The sequence below is a fragment of the Dreissena polymorpha genome, chromosome 8 (assembly GCF_020536995.1).
Source record: "Dreissena polymorpha isolate Duluth1 chromosome 8, UMN_Dpol_1.0, whole genome shotgun sequence".
Taxonomy (NCBI): domain Eukaryota; kingdom Metazoa; phylum Mollusca; class Bivalvia; order Myida; family Dreissenidae; genus Dreissena; species Dreissena polymorpha.
The window spans coordinates 46,205,308-46,212,289 of record NC_068362.1 but is presented as its reverse complement, the minus strand read 5'-3'; positions in this window follow the sequence as shown (position 1 = coordinate 46,212,289).

The window sequence follows — 6,982 nt, the reverse complement described above, 5'->3', positions numbered from 1 at the left end:
CACTGGAATGCAAAGGCATACACGATTTAAAGATTGATGCAAATAATCAAATGGAAAATAATGCATTTAATTTAATTAAATGCTTTTTTAATGTGTCAATGTGTTAGTTTTCCAAGACAACCAAGACCATGTAATGACGGCCTTAGAATTTAGAAAGAAATTCATCCGTTGAATAATCGGTGCTCTCTTATATATGTTACCGATTGTTAAGCAGCAGTGTAATGGCGGACGCGGAGAGAATTCAGGGGAGATAATTATGTAATGACTAAATTATGGAACGGTCTATATTTAGCAAAATAGGGAGAGAGTCACGGCTTTTTTGACACAGTATCCATTGTTTACATGAAGGATATTAAATTAAAATATTATTTAAATTAATATCATCAATATAAAATAAAAAATGTTAAATAGTTTCCCAAAACAAATTATTACTATTAAATCAATACTAATAATAAAGAAATACCACACGTTTTAAAATTATTTTGTTTAATGGTACATGCACAATAAATCTCCATTAGTAAACATGATCATCATCAAAAACCTGTTTTTTGTCACATTTCTTAAATAAATTATTGTCTGCAAAATCAAATGATTCCGTTACAACAATAAAATTATTATAATACATTAATAAAGTATCTTTTTGGTTTCTTTGATGACTGATCAACAAAGACATAATTACAGTTTAGGTTTATTAGTAAGACAATTATAATAAATATAAATTGTTCATTTTGACAAAGTCATCAGTATAAAGCATATACTTGTTTTCAATATTCAATATCCTAAAGATATCTTAAGAACTATATGTGTCTGCATAACGTCTGGCGTTTTTACCTATGGCAGTTTTCCACTGTCATTTTTACCACTTTACTTCTGGCATTTTTACCAGTGGCATTTTTCATATGACATTTTTACCTACGGCAGTTTAACCTCTGGCACTTTTTCCTACATTCGAAACCCCGTCATCCTTTTGCTATCCTCTCTGCAGCAGTGTATTATTATTTAATGATGTCAAATAATGATGAGAAATTGGGTGAAATATTTGGGTTTTCTTTATGTACGAAATATTGACAAGTATATCAGTAGCGAGTATGCAAACATATCGTTTATCGTTTATTCTTATGACTTTATTCTTACGATAGAAATTAAAAAGGATAATATGTATATTCAAATAATGTATATATGCAATGTTAAGATAAAGTCTGAACAATTAATAATGGGAGGTATTTACAAAACTAAGACCTGGTTAAGATTTATTTAAAGTAGCAAACACACTCAGGGTGGGGTATAATTGGAATCAATAACATGGAAAGTCAGACCTGATTAAATTCAAATAAGAACACATTGAGTCCAGAGTCGGCATATAGATACGAGATTATAAGTAACACTCATGGTCAATAAACAGCACAGATGAAAAGGTCACCTATTGTCTGGGGTACAAAAGTTATAGTACTGACGAAAGTAACAGAATTACTCTATATCAATAAAAATTGATTAGTACCAATATATATTGATTAAATTTTAGTATATCCGCCAAGCAAGTGAATACATGAAAAAGTGTTCCTTCTAGAATATTCTGACGAATCAACCAATGAATAATAACCATACTAGCTGAGGACCAATCAAAAGTTTAAAAAGAAAAATATGCAAATTAATTTGGGGACAAAATGGGGATGTTTGGAAGGAGAGCGGCACTCCGCGGTAGAGTTAGCGTTTAGACTTGGAGGTGTACGGATCGAGAAAGATACGATCATGTAGCTATCAGACTGTATTTGTATAACCGAAAATATTAAGTATGTTAGACATTAAATTGGACTAGAAACTGATACATGGTGTTGTTGAATATTTTATCATGTATTATGCAGAGAAATTAACATAAATAGATAGAATAGACTTGTCCCACGCGCGGCACGAGAAAATGGGAGTTAATGCAAAACTCGTCATCTTGGCAATTCGCGCATGACGAGATATCGAATGATAGGCTACATACCGGTAATTTAAGAGTAATGAACATTGTTAGTAACTATGTGTCGTCCATGAACTATGAACGATTACGTGACACAGGACGTTAAATGGTGCCGTGACCAGGATTCGAACAAAGAAATACTACCACTTACAATTACGAAGCCATGGAAAACAACGCGAAGAAACTCCGTTTCGGCAACTTCTGTAACCAGTAACAACAACCGTGAGCCGGGAACAACGACATCAGACCGCACACATTCTGCAACTTCCGGTGAGTGACTGTTTTATTTCCTAACGCTTGTATCAAAATGGCAAATCAAATAATCCCTGAATTATTTCAAAATTTAAATGAACAAATTAAAGATGTTAAAACGGCCATAAGCACTCAGACTATTTCACAGGTGGTACAATCATTTGATGGAAATTCAAAAGAATTTAAAAATTGGATTAAAAATGTAGAAAAATATGGAACACTTACCAATTTAGATGAGAATAAATTAAAATTTGTTGCTTACCAATCTAGTAAAGGGCTTGTTAGTGATTACATACAACGCTTTTTGACTGATGATCCGATAGGGACATGGACTGATTTAAAGGAACAGCTTAAATTAAGATTTGCAGAAATTCAAGACCCACAATACGCTTTCTCATTATTAAAGACGACTAAACAAAAGACCGACGAAAATGTTCAAATATACGCTGAGCGACTTTTATCTCTCGCGACTGACGCATACGAAAATATTGAAGGAAATTTAGACTATATTGAAAAACAGTTAGTAGAAATTTTTATCGACGGATTATCGCACGATTATTTGAGACTTAAATTAATGCGCGAAAATCATGCAACGTTATCAAATGCTTTAAAAAGCGCTGTACATGAGCAAAGTGTCAGAGCTAGGTTTGAGTTACGATCGCAAATAAATGGACTTGATAACATTACGACCGATAATATTCAGACAGATATCGATTATATTAGGTCATCTATTGTTTGCACATATTGTAAGAAACACGGTCATTCTATTGAAATCTGTCGCCGTAGGCAACGCGAGATAAGTGCATATACGGTAGGGCGGAAGGGTCATACGATAGATCAAAACGGTAACAGGCACAAGAACGAATATGACAAAAATTGGAAAGATAAAATTGATTGTTGGAATTGTGGTAAATTAGGACACTTTAGTAGAGAATGTACTCAAAGAAAAACGTACATTAATCGAAAAAACTAGGAAATTCTTACCAAAAAGGGGTCTATGGTAAGAATGAAAAAGTCGAGACATATAATATCGCTTTGTGTGGTAGTCCAAATTCTTGTGTTATTTCAACAGGTGGTTATCAATTTAGGAGCTTGGTAGACTCGGGCGCTCAAGTCAGCATCGTGAGTAAACGTACTTATGATATGTTAAAACAAAAACCCGCACTGATATTTCAAAAAGTAAATCTAAAGTCGGTAAATGGAAATTCATTACATGTCCACGGAAGTGTAAAATTGAGATTCAAAATAGGGAGCATATATAAAGAGCACATGTTTTTTGTAGTAAGTAACGTTAATAGAAATGTTATTTTAGGAAGAGACTTTTTACAAGATAATGGTGTCCGTTTATACTTTGATTTAGGATGTTTGAGGATTGATAACTGTTATGTACCTCTAGAAGAAGATGTACATCTTTCAACGATAGCGAGATTAACTAGACATACTGTGTTAAAACCACAAACTGCATATAGACTCTTTGCTCAAGCTAAAAGAAACTGCATACGTTCAAATACGAATTATGAATTCAATGGAATAAGCAATTCTTTCTTTGATAATGAACCCGGTTTAACAATTGTTAATTCAGTCGTCAAGACAACGCGTGATAGACAATTTCCCATTTTAATTATAAACAATACGCACAAAACAATAAGGCTTAGACGACACTGTGCCATAGGGCGAATAAAATCGGTAAATGATAATGAAATATGCTCAGTACAAGAAGTTATTAAAAATAATCAGCCGAAATCAGGTTTATCTAAAGATGAAATCTTATCAGATTTACGTGTAGATGAAAATCAAAAAGAAAATATTCTACCGATACTCTTAAAACACAGAACTCTCTTCGCAAGAAATAATTTAGAATTAACACAAACTTCAGCAATAGAATTTACCATAGACACAGGGGATCATCCACCCATTAAATTAAGGCCGTATCGAACACCATTAAACAATAAGGTATTCATAGATAAAGCCATCGACGAAATGCTAGACGCAAACATAATAAGTCCGTCAAGAAGTCCGTGGAGCTTCCCTATTGTTTTAGTAGATAAAAAGAAAAATAACCATGACTCAAACAAAGATAATAAAGACGAGAAAAGGTTTTGTGTTGATTTTAGACAATTAAACAAAATTACAAAACCAATTGCCTATCCCTTACCATTAATAGATGATATATTGGCGTTATTAGGTAAAAGTAAATATTTCACCAGTTTAGATTTGATATCGGGATATTGGCAAATACCTATAAAGGAAGAAGACAGAGAAAAAACGGCTTTCGCTTCGGGATTCAGGGGTCTATTTCAATTTAATGTTATGCCCTTCGGTGCCTCCTCCGCCGGTGCTATATTTCAAGAATTGGCTAATAAAGTACTCAAAGGTTGTGAGAGCTTCGCTGTGGCGTATCTAGACGATATTTTAATATTTTCACCTGACTTGCAATCTCATCTATCACACGTAGATACAGTACTACAGAGTCTCAGTAAACATAACCTAAAGCTAAAACTATCAAAATGTCAATTCTTACAAAGAGAGACTAGATACCTAGGCTTCATCATAGATCAAAATGGTATAAGGCCGGATCCGTTAAAAGTGGAAGCGATCCGACAATTCCCTAGGCCAAAGTGCGTGCGCGATGTACGATCTATCTTAGGCGCAGCGGGATTTTATAGGAGATTCTGTCCGTCGTATTCAGAAGTAGTCGAGCCACTCATTAATCTCACGAGAAAGAATGTCCCATTTAAATGGTCAAAACAATGCGAAGATAGTTTCCTACAATTAAAAGACTCATTTACGCAAATCCCTTATCTTTCATACCCTGATCCAAAAAAAGGTTATATTCTGTATACGGATGCATCTGATAAATGCGTCGGAGCCTGTTTGACTCAAAAATGCGACAGTAACGAGACCGGGGATTATGTGGGCGAAAAGCCGATATTTTTCATATCGCACAGATTAAGCCCCACACAATGCAAATATAGTACCATTGAAAAAGAATGTTACAGCATATTTTACAGTCTAAGTAAATTGCACCATTATTTACACAATGCTGAATTTGTTATAAAGAGTGATCACAAGCCGCTTAAGTATTTATTGGAAAGTCCGATGCAAAACAAGAAAATACAATTATGGGCCTTAAGTATAGCGGGTTACAACTGCAAAATTGAATATATACCGGGGAAAAAGAATATTATTGCTGACTTTCTAAGCCGACCTCCAAAAACCAAAATAAAGAATTATCAATGCGATCAAACAGAACTAGAATTAGATATTAACGATAAACATTTGACGATTAGTTCGGAAATAAATGGACAAAACCAGACGCGCGAAATTAATGTAATTGACTCTACGCATATCGATCACAGGCAAATAATTGATAATATTATTACCCCGCGGCCACTTCCAGTCGACGACACAGCGTCGAATGATAACATACCAGGGCTTAATATGCAAATAGAACAAGAAAAAGACCCTCATATATCTGAGATTAAAGCGAGATTAAGATTAGGGAAACAGAACAAGAGTGAAGATGATAGATATTTAACGGTTGATGACATACTGTACTACATATCAAACGTAGATGAGGAACCTACTCTCAGGCTTTTTGTACCTAAACACCTGACTGGTTCAGTTGTCAAGCAATATCATGATGAAAATGGGCATCCTGGGTCTCAAAGGCTTTTTCAGACACTAAAAGAGAAATATTACTGGCCTAAAATGTTCAAAGAATTGAATGATTATGTATCTAAGTGCATTATATGTCAAAGTAGAAATTTAAAAGCAATTAAAGCTCCCATATCGTCAGATACCTCAATACCGCCGTTTCCGTTTTCAGTGGTTTCCATAGATATATGCGGTCCATATCCGAAAACGCTTTCCGGAAATAGATATATAATATGTTTCGTGGATCAATTTTCCGGATATATAGAGGCATTTCCGTCGCCGGATAAATCGTCTGATAGCGTAATACACCTGTTAATGAACGAGATTTATTGCCGTCATAGTTGTCCTATAAGAATTATAACTGATAACGGAAAAGAATTCACAAGCACAGCTTTCACGGAAACATTAAAATCAATGAACATTGACCACGTAAAGACGACAATATATCATCCCGCGTCTAATGGCATGAACGAGCGTTCACATGGGACTATGAATAATATACTATCAAAACGGGTTCAAGAAAATGTACAACAATGGGAGTACGAAATATTGACAAGTATATCAGTAGCGAGTATGCAAACATATCGTTTATCGTTTATTCTTATGACTTTATTCTTACGATAGAAATTAAAAAGGATAATATGTATATTCAAATAATGTATATATGCAATGTTAAGATAAAGTCTGAACAATTAATAATGGGAGGTATTTACAAAACTAAGACCTGGTTAAGATTTATTTAAAGTAGCAAACACACTCAGGGTGGGGTATAATTGGAATCAATAACATGGAAAGTCAGACCTGATTAAATTCAAATAAGAACACATTGAGTCCAGAGTCGGCATATAGATACGAGATTATAAGTAACACTCATGGTCAATAAACAGCACAGATGAAAAGGTCACCTATTGTCTGGGGTACAAAAGTTATAGTACTGACGAAAGTAACAGAATTACTCTATATCAATAAAAATTGATTAGTACCAATATATATTGATTAAATTTTAGTATATCCGCCAAGCAAGTGAATACATGAAAAAGTGTTCCTTCTAGAATATTCTGACGAATCAACCAATGAATAATAACCATACTAGCTGAGGACCAATCAAAA